The sequence below is a fragment of the Oncorhynchus mykiss genome, chromosome 15 (assembly GCF_013265735.2).
Source record: "Oncorhynchus mykiss isolate Arlee chromosome 15, USDA_OmykA_1.1, whole genome shotgun sequence".
NCBI classification, from domain to species: domain Eukaryota; kingdom Metazoa; phylum Chordata; class Actinopteri; order Salmoniformes; family Salmonidae; genus Oncorhynchus; species Oncorhynchus mykiss.
The window spans coordinates 73,781,203-73,802,444 of NC_048579.1; the positions used below are offsets into that span (position 1 = coordinate 73,781,203).

The window sequence follows — 21,242 nt, forward strand, 5'->3', positions numbered from 1 at the left end:
CATTAAATTTGCCGATGACACAACAGTGGTAGGCCTGATCACCGACAATGATGAGACAGCCTATAGGGAGGAGGTCGGAGACCTGGCAATGTGATGCCAGGACAACAACCTCTCCCTCAACGAGACAAAGGAGATGAGAGGACCGAGCATGCCCCCATTCTCATCGACGGGGCTGCAGTGGAGCAGGTTGAGCAGGTTGTCCCTTGGTGTCCACATCACCAACAAACTCACATGGTCCAAGCACACCAAGACAGGGCATGACAAAACCTATTCTCCCTCAAGGAGACTGAAAAGATTTGACATGGGTCCTCAGATCCTTAAAAGGTTCTACAGCTGCACCATCGAGAGCATCCTGACTGGTTGCATCACCGCCTGGTATGGCAACTGCTCGGCCTCCGACCTCAATGCACTACAGAGGGTAGTGCGTACGGTCCAGTACATCACCGGGACCAAGCTTCCTGCCATCCAGGACCTCTATACCAGGCGGTGTCAGAGGGAGGCCCTAAAAATTGTCAAAGTCTCCAGCCACCCTAGTCATTAGAATGTTCTCTCTGCTACTCTACGGAAAGTGGTACCGGAGCGCCAAGTCTAGGTCCAAGAGGCTTCTAAACAGCTTCTACCCCCAAGCCATAAGACTCCTGAACATCTAATCAAATGGCTACCCAGACTATTTGCATTGCCCCCCCCCCCCTCTTTTACACCGCTGCTACTCTCTGTTATTATCTAATCATAGTCACTTTAATATCTCTACCTACATGTACATACTACCTCAACTAACCGGTGCCCCCACACATTGACTCTGTACCGGTACCCCCTGTATATAGCCTCCACATTGACTCTGTACCGGTACCCCCTGTATATAGCCTCCACATTGACTCTGTACTGGTACCCCCTGTATTAAGCCTCCACATTGACTCTGTACCTGTACCCCCTGTATATAGCCTCCACATTGACTCTGTACCGGTACCCCCTGTATATAGCCTCCACATTGACTCTGTACCGGTACCCCCTGTATATAGCCTCCACATTGACTCTGTACCGGTACCCCCTGTATATAGCCTCCACATTGACTCTGTACCGGTACCCCCTGTATATAGCCTCCACATTGACTCTGTATCGGTGCCCCCTGTATATAGCCTCCACATTGACTCTGTACCGGTACCCCCTGTATATAGCCTCCACATTGACTCTGTACCGGTACCCCCTGTATATAGCCTCCACATTGACTCTGTACCGGTACCCCCTGTATATAGCCTCCACATTGACTCTGTACCGTAATACCCTGTATATAGCCTCACTATTGTTATTTTACAGCTGCTCTTTAATTACTGGTTACTTTTATCTCTTATTCTTATCCATATTTTTTTTAACTGCATTGTTGGTTAGGGGCTCGTTGGAAACATTTTCACTGTAAGGTTTACACCTGTTGTATTTGGAGCATGTTACCAATAAAATGGTGTTTTATTTTATTTGACTCTCTTTCTCTCTCTCTCTCTCTCTCTCTCTCTCTCTCTCTCTCTCTCTCTCTCTCTCTCTCTCTCTCTCTCTCTCTCTCTCTCTCTCTCGCTGTCTCTCTCTCCCCCTCTCTCACTGTCTCTCTCACTGTCTCTCTCTCTCTCTCTCTCTCTCTCTCTCCCTGTCTCTCTCTCTCTCTCTCTCACTCTCTCTCTCTCGCTCTCTCTCGCTGTCTCTCTCTCTCTCTCTCTCTCAAGCATGTAGTCGTTCCACCTCACATAGAGAAAGTAGCAGCAACAGGATTGATAAGGTTGTGTCAGACAGGAGGGATTGTAGCCTGTGCTTTTCTGGCAACAGAACATGAAGAGAGAGGCGATATGCTACAGCTACTACATTCATCCGTTTCCCAAACGCTCTGTCATCGGATCGACGGAGAATCCATCTGTCAGCGAGCGAAGTGACGATGCATTATCTCTCTCTAAACACACACACACACACGTACACATATATACACAAACACACGCACACATTCTCAATTACACAGTTTCTCTCGCACACACGCACAAACACACAGATACAAACACAACAAACACATCCACACGAACCTACACACTACTGTTCTAGTCCTCCTGACTACTGTACTGGTCCTCCTGACTACTGTTCTAGTCCTCCTGACTACTGTTCTAGTCCTCCTGACTACTGTACTGGTCCTCCTGACTACTGTTCTAGTCCTCCTGACTACTGTTCTAGTCCTCCTGACTACTGTTCTAGTCCTCCTGACTACTGTACTAGTCCTCCTGACTACTGTTCTAGTCCTCCTGACTACTGTTCTAGTCCTCCTGACTACTGTACTAGTCCTCCTGACTACTGTACTAGTCCTCCTGTCTACTGTACTAGTCCCCCTGGGTCTGACTACTGTACTAGTCCCCCTGACTACTATACTAGTCCTCCTGACTACTGTACTAGTCCTCCTGACTACTGTACTAGTCCCCCTGGGTCTGAACACTGTACTAGTCCCCCTGACTACTGTACTAGTCCCCCTGGGTCTTACTACTGTACTAGTCCTCCTGACTACTGTACTAGTCTTCCTGACTACCGTACTAGTCCTCCTGACTACTCTACTAGTCCTCCTGACTTCCGTACTAGTCCTCCTGACTAACACATGTTAACATTGCCAAAGCAAGTGAGGTAGATAATATACAAAAGTGAAATAAACAATAACAATTAACAGTAAACATTACACATACAGAAGTTTCAAAACAATAAAGACATTACAAATGTCATATTATATATATATATACAGTGTTGTAACAATGTACAAATGGTCTCTCTCTCCCTCCCTCCCTCCCTCCCTCTCTCTCTCTCTATCTCTCGCTCTCTCCCTCCCTCTCTCTCTCTCGCTCTCTCTCTCTCTCTCTCTCTCTCTCTATCTCTCTCTCCCTCCCTCCCTCCCTCCCTCCCTCCCTCCCTCCCTCCATATCTAATCCATCTACCACACAACGTAGAGAAAGATTTCTCTGAGGAGCGAGGTCAGAGAAATGTACCATCTGATAAACAGAAGATTTGTACTAAATGGCAACCTTACTTACCTTAAGGCTCTGGTGAAAAGTAGTGCAGTATGAAGGGAAGAGGGTTCCATTTGGGAGGCAGACAGAGTGAATGATAGCAGTTCACCAGAGGCTACATAGTGAAATTATCCCCTGCTCCTATTGGTCAGCCACTATACACACGTACAGGACACACCTGCATAGACACGCACGCTCACATACACGGATCAGACGGAGACGGTTACATTGACTACAGTCAAGGATGTAAACAACACAAAGAAGTCCACCCTCTTCTCCTCTCCCCCTCTCCTCCTGGGTAGAGGAGATAGGTTGGGTAGAGGAGAGGCTGGGTAGAGGAGAGGCTGGGTAGAGGAGATCGGCTGTGTAGAGGGGAGGCTGGGTAGAGGGGAGGCTGGGTAGAGGGGAGGCTGGGTGGAGGAGAGAGGGGAGGCTGGGTAGAGGGGAGAGGGGAGACTGGGTAGAGGGGAGAGGGGAGGCTGGGTAGAGGGGAGGCTGGGTAGAGGGGAGGCTGGGTAGAGGGGAGGCTGGGTAGAGGGGGGGCTGGGTAGAGGAGATCGGCTGTGTAGAGGGGAGGCTGGGTAGAGGGGAGGCTGGGTGGAGGAGAGAGGGGAGGCTGGGTAGAGGGGAGAGGGGAGGCTGGGTAGAGGGGAGAGGGGAGGATGGGTAGAGGGGAGGCTGGGTAGAGGGGAGGCTGGGTAGAGGAGATAGGCTGGGTAGAGGGGAGGCTGGGTAGAGGGGAGGCTGGGTAGAGGGGAGGCTGGGTAGAGGAGATAGGCTGGGTAGAGGGGAGGCTGGGTAGAGGAGAGGCTGGGTAGAGGGGAGGCTGGGTAGAGGAGATAGGCTGGGTAGAGGGGAGGCTGGGTAGAGGGGAGGCTGGGTAGAGGGGAGGCTGGGTAGAGGGGAGGCTGGGTAGAGGAGATCGGCTGTGTAGAGGGGAGGCTGGGTGGAGGAGAGAGGGGAGGCTGGGTAGAGGGGAGAGGGGAGGCTGGGTAGAGGGGAGGCTGGGTAGAGGGGAGGCTGGGTAGAGGGGAGGCTGGGTAGAGGGGAGGCTGGGTAGAGGGGAGGCTGGGTAGAGGAGATCGGCTGTGTAGAGGGGAGGCTGGGTAGAGGGGGGGCTGGGTAGAGGGGAGGCTGGGTAGAGGGGAGGCTGGGTAGAGGGGAGGCTGGGTAGAGGAGATTGGCTGGGTAGAGGGGAGGCTGGGTAGAGGGGAGGCTGGGTAGAGAGTAGAGGGGGGATGGGTAGAGGGGAGGCTGGGTAGAGGAGAGGCTGGGTGGAGGGGAGGCTGGGTAGAGGAGAGAGGGGAGGCTGGGTAGAGGAGAGAGGGGAGGCTGGGTAGAGGGGAGGCTGGGTAGAGGAGAAGCTGGGTAGAGGGGAGGCTGGGTAGAGGGGAGGCTGGGTAGAGGAGAAGCTGGGTAGAGGGGAAGCTGGGTAGAGGGGAGGCTGGGTAGAGGAGAAGCTGGTTAGAGGGGAGGCTTGGTAGAGGAGAGAGGGGAGGCTGGGTAGAGGGGAGGCTGGGTAGAGGAGAAGCTGGGTAGAGGGGAGGCTGGGTAGAGGAGAGGCTGGGTAGAGGAGAGAGGGGAGGCTGGTTAGAGGAGAGGCTGGGTAGAGAGTAGAGGGGAAGTCTCTCTCCTGTTAGCTGGGAGAAGACATCATTCTGATCATGACCTGTTCCTGTACTGGGGGGGTTCACTTCCTCTAAATCACACAGTGGTTTTCCTCTTAGATAGAAGCACGGAGACTAAGGACACTTGTTAAGATAGAAGATGAGTTGATATGACCAGTTAAGGTAACACTCTGCCAGGGTAAGTGAGAGGAATGATTCTCCACACAACATCTGACTTGTAATGGTCTGGGAGGAGGGCGATATGGGTCCTCTGACATGGTGTCTGATTGGCCACGCTCACACACCAGCGGCTCTACTGAGCCCAATACATGTCACTCTACTGTCCTCTTACAGAGCCTCACTCCAGTCAGCCAGCCAGTCAGTCAGCCAGCCAGTCAGCCAGTCAGTCAGTCAGTCAGTCAGTCAGCCAGTCAGGTATTCAGGCAGGCAGTCAGTCAGCCATTCAGCCAGCCAGCCAGTCAGCCAGTCAGGTATTCAGGCAGGCAGTCAGTCAGCCAGTCAGCCAGCCAGCCAGTATTCAGGCAGGCAGTCAGCCATCCAGTCAGCCAGTCAGGTATTCAGGCATGCAGTCATTCAGCCAGTCAGCCAGTCAGTCAGCCAGTCAGTCAGCCTGTCAGGTATTCAGCCAGTCAGTCAGCCAGCCAGCCAGTCAGGTATTCAGCCAGTCAGTCAGCCAGCCAGCCAGTCAGGTATTCAGTCAGCCAGCCAGCCAGCCAGCCAGCCAGCCAGCCAGCCAGTCAGGTATTCAGGCAGTCAGCCAGCCAGCCAGCCAGTCAGCCAGCCAGCCAGTCAGCCAGTCAGCCAGCCAGCCAGCCAGTCAGCCAGTCAGCCAGTCAGTCAGCCAGTCAGCCAGTCAGCCAGTTAGCCAGTCAGTCAGTCAGCTCCAAGACTGCAGACTGGAGACTATCAGCTCTGCCCTTCTCCCGCCCTGTCCCCCTCCCCTGCTGCAGACTGGAGACTATCAGCTCTGCCCTTCCCCTGCCCTGTCCCCCTCCCCTGCTGCAGACTGGAGACTATCAGCTCTGCACTTCCCCTGCCCTGTCCCCCTCCCCTGCTGCAGACTGGAGACTATCAGCTCTGCTCTTCCCCTGCCCTGTCCCCCTCCCCTGCTCCCAGCTGCAGACTATCAGCTCTGCCCTTCCCCTACCCTGTCCCCCTCCCCTGCTGCAGACTGGAGACTATCAGCTCTGCTCTTCCCCTGCCCTGTCCCCCTCCCTTGCTCCCAGCTGCAGACTATCAGCTCTGCTCTTCCCCTGCCCTGTCCCCCTCCCCTGCTCCCAGCTGCAGACTATCAGCTCTGCCCTTCCCCTGCCCTGTCCCCCTCCCCTGCTGCAGACTGGAGACTATCAGCTCTGCTCTTCCCCTGCCCTGTCCCCCTCCCCTGCTCCCAGCTGCAGACTATCAGCTCTGCCCTTCCCCTGCTCCCAGCTGCAGACTATCAGCTCTGCCCTTCCCCTGCCCTGTCCCCCTCCCCTGCTGCAGACTGGAGACTATCAGCTCTGCTCTTCCCCTGCCCTGTCCCCCTCCCCTGCTGCAGACTGGAGACTATCAGCTCTGCTCTTCCCCTGCCCTGTCCCCCTCCCCTGCTGCAGGCTGGAGACTATCAGCTCTGCCCTTCCCCTGCCCTGTCCCCCTCCCCTGCTGCAGGCTGGAGACTATCAGCTCTGCCCTTCCCCTGCCCTGTCCCCCTCCCCTGCTGCAGACTATCAGCTCTGCTCTTCCCCTGCCCTGTCCCCCTCCCCTGCTCCCAGCTGCTGTGCTGCAGCCTCTACGTTTGACCAGATATGTACTATGAGGGCCCTGGTGAAACATAGTGCACTACATAAGGAATAGGGTACCACCTGGGACTCCAGGACCCAGACCCAGACCGTGACCTCCAGCAGCTAGCCTCATCAGGGGTAAATTGGTCCAGGGACGGTCTGGTCTGGCTGGCTGATGAGGCTTGAGAGGAGAGGGACGACAGGCCCATATCGATTAGCTGTCTGTCTGTCCCCCAGGCCTGATCTGTGGCTAACGCCCTGCTGGATGAAGGGAGGCTGAGACTCATCTTTTCTACCCCCTAGAGCTATCCCTCTCTTCCTCCCTGCCTTCCTCTGTCCCTCTCCCCTTCCCTTCACCCCCTTGGGTGACCCCCAGCCCAGAGACCACAGCAGCATCACACAGTCCCACTTTAAGAATTAAGGGTGGTGGTGGGGAGAGGGGAATCACTGTGGTGTCTGGGGAGAAGGGGAATCACTGTGGTGTCTGGGGAGGAGGATAATCACTGTGGTGTCTGGGGAGAGAATAATCACTGTGGTGTCTGGGGAGAGGGGAATCACTGTGGTGTCTGGGGAGAGGGGGATCACTGTGGTGTCTGGGGAGAGGGGAATCACTGTGGTGTCTGGGGAGAGGGGAATCACTGTGGTGTCTGGAGAGAGGGGAATCACTGTGTTGTCTGGGGAGGAGGAGAATCACTGTGGTGTCTGGGGAGGAGGAGAATCACTGTGGTGTCTGGGGAGGAGGATAATCACTGTGGTGTCTGGGGAGAGGGGAATCACTGTGGTGTCTGGGGAGGAGGAGAATCACTGTGGTGTCTGGGGAGGAGGAGAATCACTGTGGTGTCTGGGGAGGAGGAGAATCACTGTGGTGTCTGGGGAGGAGGGGAATCACTGTGGTGTCTGGGGAGGAGGATAATCACTGTGGTGTCTGGGGAGAGAATAATCACTGTGGTGTCTGGGGAGAGGGGAATCACTGTGGTGTCTGGGGAGAGGGGGATCACTGTGGTGTCTGGGGAGAGGGGAATCACTGTGGTGTCTGGGGAGGAGGAGAATCACTGTGGTGTCTGGGGAGGAGGAGAATCACTGTGGTGTCTGGGGCACCTGTTTTCATCCAGGTTAGTCTGTGTTCCTCCAGGTTAGTCTGTGTTCCTCCAGGTTAGTCTGTGTTCCTCCAGGTTAGTCTGTGGTCATCCAGGTTAGTCTGTATTCATCCAGGTTAGTCTGTATTCATCCAGGTTAGTCTGTGTTCCTCCAGGTTAGTCTGTGTTCCTCCAGGTTAGTCTGTATTCCTCCAGGTTAGTCTGTATTCATCCAGGTTAGTCTGTGTTCATCCAGGTTAGTCTGTATTTATCCAGGTTAGTCTGTATTCCTCCAGGTTAGCCTGTGTTCCTCCAGGTTAGTCTGTATTCCTCCAGGTTAGTCTATATTTATCCAGGTTAGTCTGTGTTCCTCCAGGTTAGTCTGTATAGTCTATATTCCTCCAGGTTAGTCTGTATTCCTCCATGTTAGTCTGTATTTATCCTGGTTAGTCTGTATTCCTCCAGGTTAGTCAGTATAGTCTGTGTTCCTCCAGGTTAGTCTGTATAGTCTGTATTTATCCAGGTTAGTCTGTATTTATCCAGGTTAGTCTGTATTCCTCCAGGTTAGTCTGTGTTCCTCCAGGTTAGTCTGTGTTCCTCCAGGTTAGTCTGTGTTCCTCCAGGTTAGTCTGTGTTCATCCAGGTTAGTCTGTATTTATCCAGGTTAGTCTGTATTCCTCCAGGTTAGCCTGTGTTCCTCCAGGTTAGTCTGTATTCCTCCAGGTTAGTCTATATTTATCCAGGTTAGTCTGTGTTCCTCCAGGTTAGTCTGTATAGTCTATATTCCTCCAGGTTAGTCTGTATTCCTCCATGTTAGTCTGTATTTATCCTGGTTAGTCTGTATTCCTCCAGGTTAGTCAGTATAGTCTGTGTTCCTCCAGGTTAGTCTGTATAGTCTGTATTTATCCAGGTTAGTCTGTATTTATCCAGGTTAGTCTGTATTCCTCCAGGTTAGTCTGTATTCCTCCAGGTTAGTCTGAATTGCTCCAGGTTAGTCTGTATTCATCCAGGTTAGTCTGTGTTCATCCAGGTTAGTCTGTGTTCCTCCAGGTTAGTCTGTATTCATCCAGGTTAGTCTGTGTTCCTCCATGTTAGTCTGTATTTATCCAGGTTAGTCTGTATTCCTCCAGGTTAGTCTGTGTTCCTCCAGGTTAGTCTGTGTTCCTCCAGGTTAGTCTGTGTTCCTCCAGGTTAGTCTGTATTCCTCCAGGTTAGTCTGTATTCCTCCAGGTTAGTCTGTATTCCTCCAGGTTAGTCTGTGTTCATCCAGGTTAGTATGTATTCATCCAGGTTAGTCTGTATTCATCCAGGTTAGTCTGTATTCCTTCAGGTTAGTCTGTGTTCCTCCAGGTTAGTCTGTATTCTTCCAGGTTAGTCTGTATTCCTCCAGGTTAGTCTGTGTTCCTCCAGGTTAGTCTGTATTCCTCCAGGTTAGTCTGTGTTCCTCTAGGTTAATCTGTATTCCTCCAGGTTAGTCTGTATTCCTCCAGGTTAGTCTGTATTCCTCCAGGTTAGTCTGTGTTCCTCCAGGTTAGTCTGTATTCCTCCAGGTTAGTCTGTATTCCTCCAGATTAGTCTGTGTTCATCCAGGTTAGTCTGTATTCCTCCAGGTTAGTCTGTATTCATCCAGGTTAGTCTGTTTTCCTCTAGGTTAATCTGTATTCCTCCAGGTTAGTCTGTATTCCTCCAGGTTAGTCTGTATTTATCCAGGTTAGTCTGTATTCCTCCAGGTTAGTCTGTGTTCCTCCAGGTTAGTCTGTGTTCCTCCAGGTTAGTCTGTGTTCCTCTAGGTTAATCTGTATTCCTCCAGGTTAGTCTGTATTCATCCAGGTTAGTCTGTATTCCTCCAGGTTAGTCTGTATTCCTCCAGGTTAGTCTGTATTCATCCAGGTTAGTCTGTATTCCTCCAGGTTAGTCTGTATTCATTCAGGTTAGTCTGTATTCCTCCAGGTTAGTCTGTATTCCTCCAGGTTAGTCTGTGTTCCTCCAGGTTAGTCTGTGTTCCTCCATGTTAGTCTGTGTTCCTCCAGGTTAGTCGGTGTTCCTCCAGGTTAGTCTGTGTTCCTCCATGTTAGTCTGTGTTCCTCCAGGTTAGTCTGTATTCCTCCAGGTTAGTCTGTGTTCCTCCAGGTTAGTCTGTATTCCTCCAGGTTAGTCTGTGTTCCTCCAGGTTAGTCTGTGTTCCTCCAGGTTAGTCTGTATTCCTCCAGGTTAGTCTGTGTTCCTCCATGTTAGTCTGTATTCCTCCAGGTTAGTCTGTATTCCTCCAGGTTAGTCTGCATTCCTCCAGGTTAGTCTGTATTCCTCCAGGTTAGTCTGTGTTCCTCCAGGTTAGTCTGTGTTCCTCCAGGTTAGTCTGTATTCCTCCAGGTTAGTCTGTGTTCCTCCATGTTAGTCTGTATTCCTCCAGGTTAGTCTGTGTTCCTCCAGGTTAGTCTGTATTCCTCCAGGTTAGTCTGTGTTCCTCCAGGTTAGTCTGTGTTCCTCCAGGTTAGTCTGTATTCCTCCAGGTTAGTCTGTGTTCCTCCATGTTAGTCTGTATTCCTCCAGGTTAGTCTGTATTCCTCCAGGTTAGTCTGTGTTCCTCCAGGTTAGTCTGTATTCCTCCAGGTTAGTCTGTGTTCCTCCAGGTTTTTATTTTTAATTTAACTTAATTTCATTTTATTTCATTATTTTGCAAGAAAAGTATCGGGATTTGAATATTAACAGATGAATATTCAGTGATGTAATATAAGACATTTTATCCATGTGATATACCTGAGACGTTCATTTAAACCCCCTGTCAAACTCTGGGTATGTTTCTGATCGCCCAGCAGCATTAAACCTGGGTGGGAAACATGATGTACATCTTGTTGTTACAATGAATCCCTGGTGTTGTCTAACCAATAACCTCATTGTAATGGTAATGAGACTGGCTTTGAGTCTCAAATGGTACCCTATTCTCTACGTAGTGCACTACTTCTGACCAGGGCCCATTGGGGAATAGGGGGACTTTTAGGAAGCAGCCTTGGTACAGCTAACAGAGACTATTTCCTTTCTTTGACAAGCTCCCTCCTTCCCTCCCTGTTCCTTCAGTTGAGAAAGTGAGTACTCTGGTTAACGGTGAGCCTCTGGGGCAAATAGCTGGCGTACCAATATATCTGTGAGCGTGCAGTGATGAAAACTGTGGAAGCCATTCTTCTGCCTCCTCCTCTCCATCCTCCTCCTCCCCTCCCCTCCCCTCCTCTTCTCTCCATCCTCCTCCTCTCCTCCTCCTCCTCATCCTCCTCCTTCTCCTTCTCTTTCTCTTTCTCTTTCTCTTTCTCTTTCTCTTTCTCTTTCTCCTTCTCCTTCTCCTTCTCCTTCTCCTTCTCCTTCTCCTCTCCTCTCATCTCCTCTCTTCTCCTCTTCTCCTCTCCATCCTCCTCCTCCCCTCCTTCTCCTCTCCATCCTCCTCCTCCCCTCCCCTCCTCTCCCCTTCTCTCCATCCTCCTCCTCTCCTCCTCCTCCTCCTCATCCTCCTCCTTCTCCTTCTCCTTCTCCTTCTCCTCTCCTCTCATCTCCTCTCTTCTCCTCTTCTCCTCTCCATCCTCCTCCTCCCCTCCTTCTCCTCTCCATCCTCCCCTCCTCCTCTTCTCCTCCTCCCCTCATCCTCCCCTCCTCCTCTCCATCCTCCCCCCCTCCTCTTCTCTCCATCCTCCTCCTCCCCTTCTCCTCTCCATCCTCCTCCTCCTCCTCCTCCTTCTCTCTTCTTCTCTCCATCCTCCTCCTCTCCATCCTCCTCCTCCTTCTCCTCTCCTCCTCCTTCTCCTCTCTTCTTCTCTCCATCCTCCTCTTCCTCCTCCTCCTCCTCCTCCCCCTGGCTGGTGGTGTACTACATAGGGAATAGAGTGCCATTTGGGACTCTACCCAGGTAATTTAGTGGACACAGCTCTGTTAGGGCATAGTGCAATATCCTCATCATATGCTGTTGAAATTTCACCCAGCAGAAATCATTTGTCTGTGTGACATAAGTGTGTGTGTTTGGGGGGGGGGGGGGGGGCAAGAGCTGTGCGTGGAGAGAGAGGGGGAGGGGGAGAGAAAGAGATAGAGAGACAGAGATAGAGAGAAAGAGAGAAAGAGAGAAAACAGAGACAGAGAGAGAGAGAGAGAGAGAGAGAGAGATAAATAAAGGAGAGGAATCCTATTAGCGGAACGAGGGTGGAGATAAAACAGGACGGAGGGACAGAGGGAGAGAACGAACGAGGGGGAGGAGTGTCAGAGGAGACGGAAAACGAATGTATTCTGGGAAAATAATGTGTCATTTTAAAGCAGACGATTGTATTGGCCGGGTTGACACCATTAGGCTGAGCACACCTCCGCCTGGTGTTAGTCGCCATGTCATCAAGCAGGAAGGATGGAGATTACCTGAGGATATTTGATCCTGTGTAATGGATGGGTGCCCAGTCAGCAAGGTTGCACCTGAGATTGGCTTCTTCTCTAATACAACAAATTAAAGTTTAAGCAAAATTCCACATAGTCTCACAAAGGATCAACGGGCCTACATAAGTAAATGAGGTTCCACAACATAAAGATGTAGCCCTCTAATGTCATCTGAATGAAACCTGAGAAAATCCCAAAACACATATATTGTATGTTGGCTTAAAAGATATTTGAGACTTCTTGATGAGTAGTTATGTATAACAAACGGTTCTGTCCTCCCATCCCACTCCTAGAAAAGTAAAGAATACCAGGCCTAAAACACTGCAGAGATTCAGGTGTTCTGCCTCCTCTTGTACACTCCACCATCGCTCCCCCACACCACTGAGAGAAAGAGAGGGGGGGAGACAGAGAGAGAGAGAGGGAGAGAGAGGGGGAGAGAGAGGCAGAAAGAGAGAGAGACAGAGGCAGAGAGAGAGAGGGACAGAGAGAGAGAGAAGTTAGATGCAGGCAGCCGTGCTCAGTGTTGGACAGCTAGCTAGGGAGAAGTCAAACAGAGACTCAGCCTCCTCTCTCCTCCTCTCAGCTAGCTAGGGAGAAGTCAAACAGAGACTCAGCCTCCTCTCTCCTCCTCTCAGCTAGCTAGGGAGAAGTCAAACAGAGACTCAGCCTCCTCTCTCCTCCTCTCAGCTAGCTAGGGAGAAGTCAAACAGAGATTCAGCCTCCTCTCTCCTCTCAGCTAGCTAGGGAGAAGTCAAACAGAGACTCCTCCTCTCTCCTCCTCTCCTCTCCCAGTAACCAGAGGCACCGTCCACTCCTGCTTCCCAGTAAACACAGGCACTGCCCCCACCCCCCCCCACCCCCCCCCCCCCCCCCCCCACCCCCCCCGGTCCCAGTAAACACAGGTGCTCTACGCTCTGACTTTGTCCAACTCTCACTGCTAGGGAGATAAAATGCCCTCAGGACAGAAGCACTTCCCTCTCTTTCTCCCTCTCTCTAATCTCCACTCTGCCCATGTGGGAAAGGTCGAGCGGCCCGCTGGCTAAAAGAGAGGCGGAGGATGGAGAGGGGAATGGAGGAGAGGAGGAGGGAGGTGGTTAGGTCTGTAGGGTTGTTGTAACAGCTGCAGGTGGAAACAGAGGTGTCCCAGACAGACAGGGATCTCAACAGGATAAACAGGATAAATCTTTAGACCAGAGGACCGTTGGACTGGAAGATGTGTCCCAAATGGAACACTGTTCCTCTATATACAGTGCCTTGCGAAAGTATTCAGCCCCCTTGAACTTTGCGACCTTTTGCCACATTTCAGGCTTCAAACATAAAGATATAAAACTGTATTTTTTTGTGAAGAATCAACAACAAGTGGGACACAGTCATGAAGTGGAACGACATTTATTGGATATTTCAAACTTTTTTAACAAATCAAAAACTGAAAAATTGGGCGTGCAAAATTATTCAGCCCCTTTACTTTCAGTGCAGCAAACTCTCTCCAGAAGTTCAGTGAGGATCTCTGAATGATCCAATGTTGACCTAAATGACTAATGATGATAAATACAATCCACCTGTGTGTAATCAAGTCTCCGTATAAATGCACCTGCACTGTGATATTCTCAGAGGTCCGTTAAAAGCGCAGAGAGCATCATGAAGAACAAGGAACACACCAGGCAGGTCCGAGATACTGTTGTGAAGAAGTTTAAAGCCGGATTTGGATACAAAAAGGTTTCCCAAGCTTTAAACATCCCAAGGAGCACTGTGCAAGCGATAATATTGAAATGGTAGATTTGCAGTGGTCTGATACTCCTTCCAAGACCTGGCCGTCCCTCTAAACTTTCAGCTCATACAAGGAGAAGACTGATCAGAGATGCAGCCAAGAGGCCCATGATCACTCTGGATGAACTGCAGAGATCTACAGCTGAGGTGGGAGACTCTGTCCATAGGACAACAATCAGTCGTATATTGCACAAATCTGGCCTTTATGGAAGAGTGGCAAGAAGAAAGCCATTTCTTAAAGATATCCATAAAAAGTGTCGTTTAAAGTTTGCCACAAGCCACCTGGGAGACACACCAAACATGTGGAAGAAGGTGCTCTGGTCAGATGAAACCAAAATGTAACTTTTTGGCAACAATGCAAAACGTCATGTTTGGCGTAAAAGCAACACAGCTGAACACACCATCCCCACTGTCAAACATGGTGGTGGCAGCATCATGGTTTGGGCCTGCTTTTCTTCAGCAGGGACAGGGAAGATGGTTAAAATTGATGGGAAGATGGATGGAGCCAAATACAGGACCATTCTGGAAGAAAACCTGATGGAGTCTGCAAAAGACCTGAGACTGGGACGGAGATTTGTCTTCCCACAAGACAATGATCCAAAACATAAAGCAAAATCTACAATGGAATGGTTCAAAAATACACATATCCAGGTGTTAGAATGGCCAAGTCAAAGTCCAGACCTGAATCCAATCGAGAATCTGTGGAAAGAACTGAAAACTGCTGTTCACAAATGCTCTCCATCCAACCTCACTGAACTCGAGCTGTTTTGCAAGGAGGAATTGGAAAAAATGTCAGTCTCTCGATGTGCAAAACTGATAGAGACATACCCCAAGCGACTTACAGCTGTAATCGCAGCAAAAGGTGGCGCTACAAAGTATTAACTTAAGGGGGCTGAATAATTTTGCACGCCCAATTTTTCAGTTTTTGATTTGTTAAAAAAGTTTGAAATATCCAATAAATGTTGTTCCACTTCATGATTGTGTCCCACTTGTTGTTGATTCTTCACAAAAAAATACAGTTGTATATCTTTATGTTTGAAGCCTGAAATGTGACAAAAGGTCGCAAAGTTCAAGGGGGCCGAATACTTTCGCAAGGCACTGTAGTACACTTCTTTTGACCAGAGACCTGTTTCCTCTGTAGTGCACTATGTAGGGAATAGGGTGGCATTTAGAACACAGAGTTTAGTCTTTCTAGAGAGGGAGATAGCTCCGCATCAACAGTAGTCTTGGATGAGTCCCAAATGGCACCCTATGTAGTGCACTACTTTTGACCAGGTCCCATAGGGTTGTGGTCAAAAGTAGTGCACTACATAGTGAATATCACGCCTCCTTTTATAAAGCTACAGCATCGATACGGCCGTTTAGGGGCTGGGGGTTGGTCTACAGCCGTCTAGGGGCTGGGGGTTGGTCTACAGCCGTCTAGGGGCTGGGGGTTGGTCTACAGCCGTCTAGGGATCTGGGGGTTGGTCTACAGCCGTCTAGGGGCTGGGGGTTGGTCTACAGCCGTCTAGGGATCTGGGGGTTGGTCTACAGCCGTCTAGGGGCTGGGGGTTGGTCTACAGCCGTCTAGGGGCTGGGGGTTGGTCTATAGCCGTCTAGGGGCTGGGGTTGGTCTACAGCCCTCTAGGGATCTGGGGGTTGGTCTACAGCCGTCTAGGGGCTGGGGGTTGGTCTACAGCCCTCTAGGGATCTGGGGGTTGGTCTACAGCCCTCTAGGGATCTGGGGGTTGGTCTACAGCTGTCTAGGGGCTGGGGGTTGGTCTACATCCCTCTAGGGATCTGGGGGTTGGTCTACAGCCGTCTAGGGGCTGGGGGTTGGTCTACAGCCGTCTAGGGCCTGGGGGTTGGTCTACAGCCGTCTAGGGGCTGGGGGTTGGTCTACAGCCGTCTAGGGCCTGGGGGTTGGTCTACAGCCGTCTAGGGGCTGGGGGTTGGTCTACAGCCGTCTAGGGCCTGGGGGTTGGTCTACAGCCGTCTAGGGGCTGGGGGTTGGTCTACAGCCGTCTAGGGGCTGGGGGTTGGTCTACAGCCGTCTAGGGGCTGGGGGTTGGTCTACAGCCGTCTAGGGGCTGGGGGTTGGTCTACAGCCGTCTAGGGGCTGGGGGTTGGTCTACAGCGTCTAGGGGCTGGGGGTTGGTCTACAGCCGTCTAGGGGCTGGGGGTTGGTCTACAGCCGTCTAGGGGCTGGGGGTTGGTCTACAGCCGTCTAGGGGCTGGGGGTTGGTCTACAGCCGTCTAGGGGCTGGGGTTGGTCTACAGCCGTCTAGGGGCTGGGGGTTGGTCTACAGCCCTCTAGGGATCTGGGGGTTGGTCTATAGCCGTCTAGGGGTTGATGCTTATGTAAATGATGCTTATGTAAATGTATGTAAACCTGTCTCACTTTCTCTCTCTCGCTCTCTCTCCCTCTCTCTCTCTTTATCTCTCTCTTTATCTCTCTCTTTTGATACTGTTAACCATGAGGTTCTCATCATAAAATTGTCCAAGTTCAACTTTTCCCCCGATGCCTTGAGATGGATGAAATCGTACCTTGAAGGCAGAACTCAGTGTGTCAGAGTGAGCAGTGAGCTGTCGCCCACTCTTAGCTATGATGTGGGCGTGCACCAAGGGTCAATACTGGGGCCTCTCCTGTTCAGCCTGTACATTAATGATCTGCCTTCTGTCTGTACTGGGTCTGTAGTTCAGCCTGTATATTAATGACCTGCCTTCTGTCTGTGCTGGGTCTGTAGTTCAGCCTGTACATTAATGACCTGCCTTCTGTCTGTACTGGGTCTGTAGTTCAGCCTGTACATTAATGACCTGCCTTCTGTCTGTACTGGGTCTGTAGTTCAGCCTGTACATTAATGACCTGCCTTCTGTCTGTACTGGGTCTGTAGTTCAAATGTTTTCAGATGATACAGTGATATACAGTGCCTTGCGAAAGTATTCGGCCCCCTTGAACTTTGCGACATTTTGCCACATTTCAGGCTTCAAACATAAAGATATAAAACTGTATTTTTTTGTGAAGAATTAACAACAAGTGGGACACAATCATGAAGTGGAACGACATTTATTGGATATTTCAAACTTTTTTAACAAATCAAAAACTGAAAAATTGGGCGTGCAAAATTATTCAAAATTATTATAAAATTAATTATAGAAATGTGGCAAAAGGTCGCAAAGTTCAAGGGGGCCGAATACTTTCGCAAGGCACTGTATGTGCAAAGAGCAAACAACAAGCTACACCAGGACTCACTACTGTAACTGTAACGGTCCAGGTTACATAGTGACTCACTACTGTAACGGTCCAGGTTACATAGTGACTCACTACTGTAACGGTCCAGGTTACATAGTGACTCACTACTGTAATGGTCCAGGTTACATAGTGACTCACTACTGTAACGGTCCAGGTTACATAGTGACTCACTACTGTAATGGTCCAGGTTACATAGTGACTCACTACTGTAACGGTCCAGGTTACATAGTGACTCACTACTGTAATGGTCCAGGTTACATAGTGACTCACTACTGTAATGCTCCAGATTACAAAGTGACTCAGTGACTCACTACTGTAACGGTCCAGGTTACAAAGTGGCTCAGTGACTCACTACTGTAATGGTCCAGGTTACATAGTGACTCACTACTGTAATGGTCCAGGTTACAAAGTGACTCAGTGACTCACTACTGTAACGGTCCAGGTTACAAAGTGACTCACTATTGTAATGGTCCAGGTTACATAGTGACTCACTACTGTAATGGTCCAGGTTACAAAGTGACTCACTACTGTAATGGTCCAGGTTACATAGTGACTCACTACTGTAACGGTCCAAGTTACAAAGTGACTCACTACTGTAATGGTCCAGGTTACATAGTGACTCACTACTGTAATGGTCCAGGTTACATAGTGACTCACTACTGTAATGGTCCAGGTTACACAGTGACTCAGTGATTCACTACTATAATGGTCCAGGTTACATAGTGACTCAGTGATTCACTACTGTAATGGTCCTGATTACAAAGTGGCTCAGTGACTCACTACTGTAACGGTCCAGGTTACATAGTGACTCAGTGACTCACTACTGTAACGGTCCAGGTTACATAGTGACTCACTACTGTAATGGTCCAGGTTACAAAGTGACTCAGTGACTCACTACTGTAACGGTCCAGGTTACAAAGTGACTCAGTGACTCACTACTGTAACGGTCCAGGTTACATAGTGACTCACTACTGTAATGGTCCAGGTTACATAGTGACTCACTACTGTAACGGTCCAGGTTACATAGTGACTCACTACTGTAATGGTCCAGGTTACATAGTGACTCACTACTGTAATGGTCCAGATTACATAGTGACTCAGTGATTCACTACTGTAATGGTCCAGGTTACATAGTGACTCAGTGATTCACTACTGTAATGGTCCAGGTTACATAGTGACTCAGTGACTCACTACTGTAATGGTCCAGGTTACATAGTGGCTCAGTGACTCACTACTGTAACGGTCCAGATTACATAGTGGCTCAGTGACTCACTACTGTAACGGTCCAGGTTACAAAGTGACTCAGTGACTCACTACTGTAATGGTCCAGGTTACATAGTGACTCAGTGACTCACTACTGTAACGGTCCAGGTTACAAAGTGACTCAGTGACTCACTACTGTAACGGTCCAGATTACATAGTGACTCAGTGACTCACTACTGTAACGGTCCAGGTTACAAAGTGACTCAGTGACTCACTACTGTAACGGTCCAGATTACATAGTGACTCAGTGACTCACTACTGTAACGGTCCAGGTTACATAGTGACTCACTACTGTAACGGTCCAGGTTACATAGTGACTCACTACTGTAATGGTCCAGATTACATAGTGACTCAGTGACTCACTACTGTAATGGTCCAGGTTACATAGTGACTCACTACTGTAATGGTCCAGGTTACATAGTGACTCACTACTGTAATGGTCCAGGTTACATAGTGACTCACTACTGTAATGGTCCAGGTTACATAGTGACTCACTACTGTAATGGTCCAGGTTACATAGTGACTCACTACTGTAATGGTCCAGGTTACATAGTGACTCACTACTGTAACGGTCCAGGTTACAAAGTGACTCAGTGACTCACTACTGTAACAGTCCAGATTACATAGTGACTCAGTGACTCACTACTGTAACGGTCCAGGTTACATAGTGACTCACTACTGTAATGGTCCAGATTACATAGTGACTCAGTGACTCACTACTGTAATGGTCCAGGTTACATAGTGACTCAGTGACTCACTACTGTAACGGTCCAGGTTACAAAGTGACTCAGTGACTCACTACTGTAACGGTCCAGATTACATAGTGACTCAGTGACTCACTACTGTAACGGTCCAGGTTACAAAGTGACTCAGTGACTCACTACTGTAACGGTCCAGATTACATAGTGACTCAGTGACTCACTACTGTAATGGTCCAGGTTACATAGTGACTCAGTGACTCACTACTGTAATGGTCCAGGTTACATAGTGAGTCAGTGACTCACTACTGTAACGGTCCAGGTTACATAGTGACTCACTACTGTAATGGTCCAGGTTACATAGTGACTCACTACTGTAATGGTCCAGATTACAAAGTGACTCAGTGACTCACTACTGTAATGGTCCAGGTTACATAGTGACTCAGTGACTCACTACTGTAATGGTCCAGGTTACATAGTGAGTCAGTGACTCACTACTGTAATGGTCCAGGTTACATAGTGACTCACTACTGTAATGGTCCAGGTTACACAGTGACTCAGTGATTCACTACTGTAATGGTCCAGGTTACAAAGTGACTCAGTGACTCACTACTGTAATGGTCCAGGTTACATAGTGACTCACTACTGTAATGGTCCAGGTTACATAGTGACTCACTACTGTAACGGTCCAGGTTACAAAGTGACTCAGTGACTCACTACTGTAATGGTCCAGGTTACAAAGTGACTCAGTGACTCTATGTGTCAGAGGAGAAGCTCCAGGTGGTATCTGATTTTAAGTACCTTGGCATCATACTCGATTCCAACCTCTCTTTTAAAAAGCAGGTGAAAAAGGTCATTCAGATATCCAAATTCAACCTAGCTAATTTCTGATATATACGAAATTGTTTGACTGCAGAGGTAACAAAACTGTACTTCAAATCTATGATACTCCCCCACTTAACATACTGCTTGACTAGTTGGGCCCAAGCTTACTGTACAACATTAAAACCTATTCAGTCTGTCTACAAACAGGCTCTCAAAGTGCTTGATAGGAAGCCCAATAGCCATCATCACTGTTACATCCTCAGAAAGCATGAGCTCCTGAGCTGGGAAAATCTTGTGCAATACACCGACGCATGTCTTGTATTCAAGATCCTAAATGGCCTGGCTCCTCCCCCTCCACTCTGAACTTTTGTTATACAGAGAACCCACTTTTATGGCAGCAGATCCACAAGGTCTGCCATGAGAGGTGACTGTATAGTTCCCTTAAGGAAAAGCACCTTTAGTAAATCCGCTTTCTCTGTGAGAGCTTCCCATGTCTGGAATACACTGCCATCAGACACACATAACTGTACCACATATCACACTTTCACCATAAAAACATGAAGCTCAAGGCCAGTCAGATTTGTGATCATAATCCCTAGTTGTGTATTGCCACTTTCCATGTTGTCTGTAACTTGTGAGGTGTGGAAACACTCTGTTGCTTTTATAGATTTTGTCTTGCTGCTTTTTGTTCTATGTTGCTCTGTCTGTATGCTACGTCTTGCTTGTTCTATGTTGCTCTGTCTGTATGCTATGTCTTGCTTGTCCTATGTTGCTCTGTCTGTATGCTATGTCTTGCTTGTCCTATGTTGCTTTGTCTGTATGCTACGTCTTGCTTGTCCTATGTTGCTCTGTCTGTATGCTACGTCTTGCTTGTCCTATGTTGCTCTGTCTGTATGCTACGTCTTGCTTGTCCTATGTTGCTCTGTCTGTATGCTACGTCTTGCTTGTCCTATGTTGCTCTGTCTGTATGCTATGTCTTGCTTGTTCTATGTTGCTCTGTCTGTATGCTATGTCTTGCTTGTTCTATGTTGCTCTGTCTGTATGCTACGTCTTGCTTGTCCTATGTTGCTCTGTCTGTATGCTATGTCTTGCTTGTTCTATGTTGCTCTGTCTGTATGCTACGTCTTGCTTGTCCTATGTTGCTCTGTCTGTATGCTACGTCTTGCTTGTCCTATGTTGCTCTGTCTGTATGCTATGTCTTGCTTGTTCTATGTTGCTCTGTCTGTATGCTACGTCTTGCTTGTCCTATGTTGCTCTGTCTGTATGCTACGTCTTGCTTGTCCTATGTTGCTCTGTCTGTATGCTATGTCTTGCTTGTTCTATGTTGCTCTGTCTGTATGCTACGTCTTGCTTGTCCTATGTTGCTCTGTCTGTATGCTACGTCTTGCTTGTCCTATGTTGCTCTGTCTGTATGCTACGTCTTGCTTGTTCTATGTTGCTCTGTCTGTATGCTACGTCTTGCTTGTCCTATGTTGCTCTGTCTGTATGCTACGTCTTGCTTGTCCTATGTTGCTCTGTCTGTATGCTACGTCTTGCTTGTTCTATGTTGCTCTGTCTGTATGCTACGTCTGT

At 49.3% G+C, this 21,242-nt stretch overlaps 1 protein-coding gene across 5 annotated transcripts in view; it reads left to right on the plus strand.

Annotated features, from left to right (window-relative positions):
* LOC118936425 (LIM domain only protein 3) overlaps positions 1 to 21,242 on the plus strand; it is a 126,261-nt gene that overhangs the window by 104,119 nt on the left and 900 nt on the right. The gene's annotated exons all lie outside the window — the stretch shown is intronic.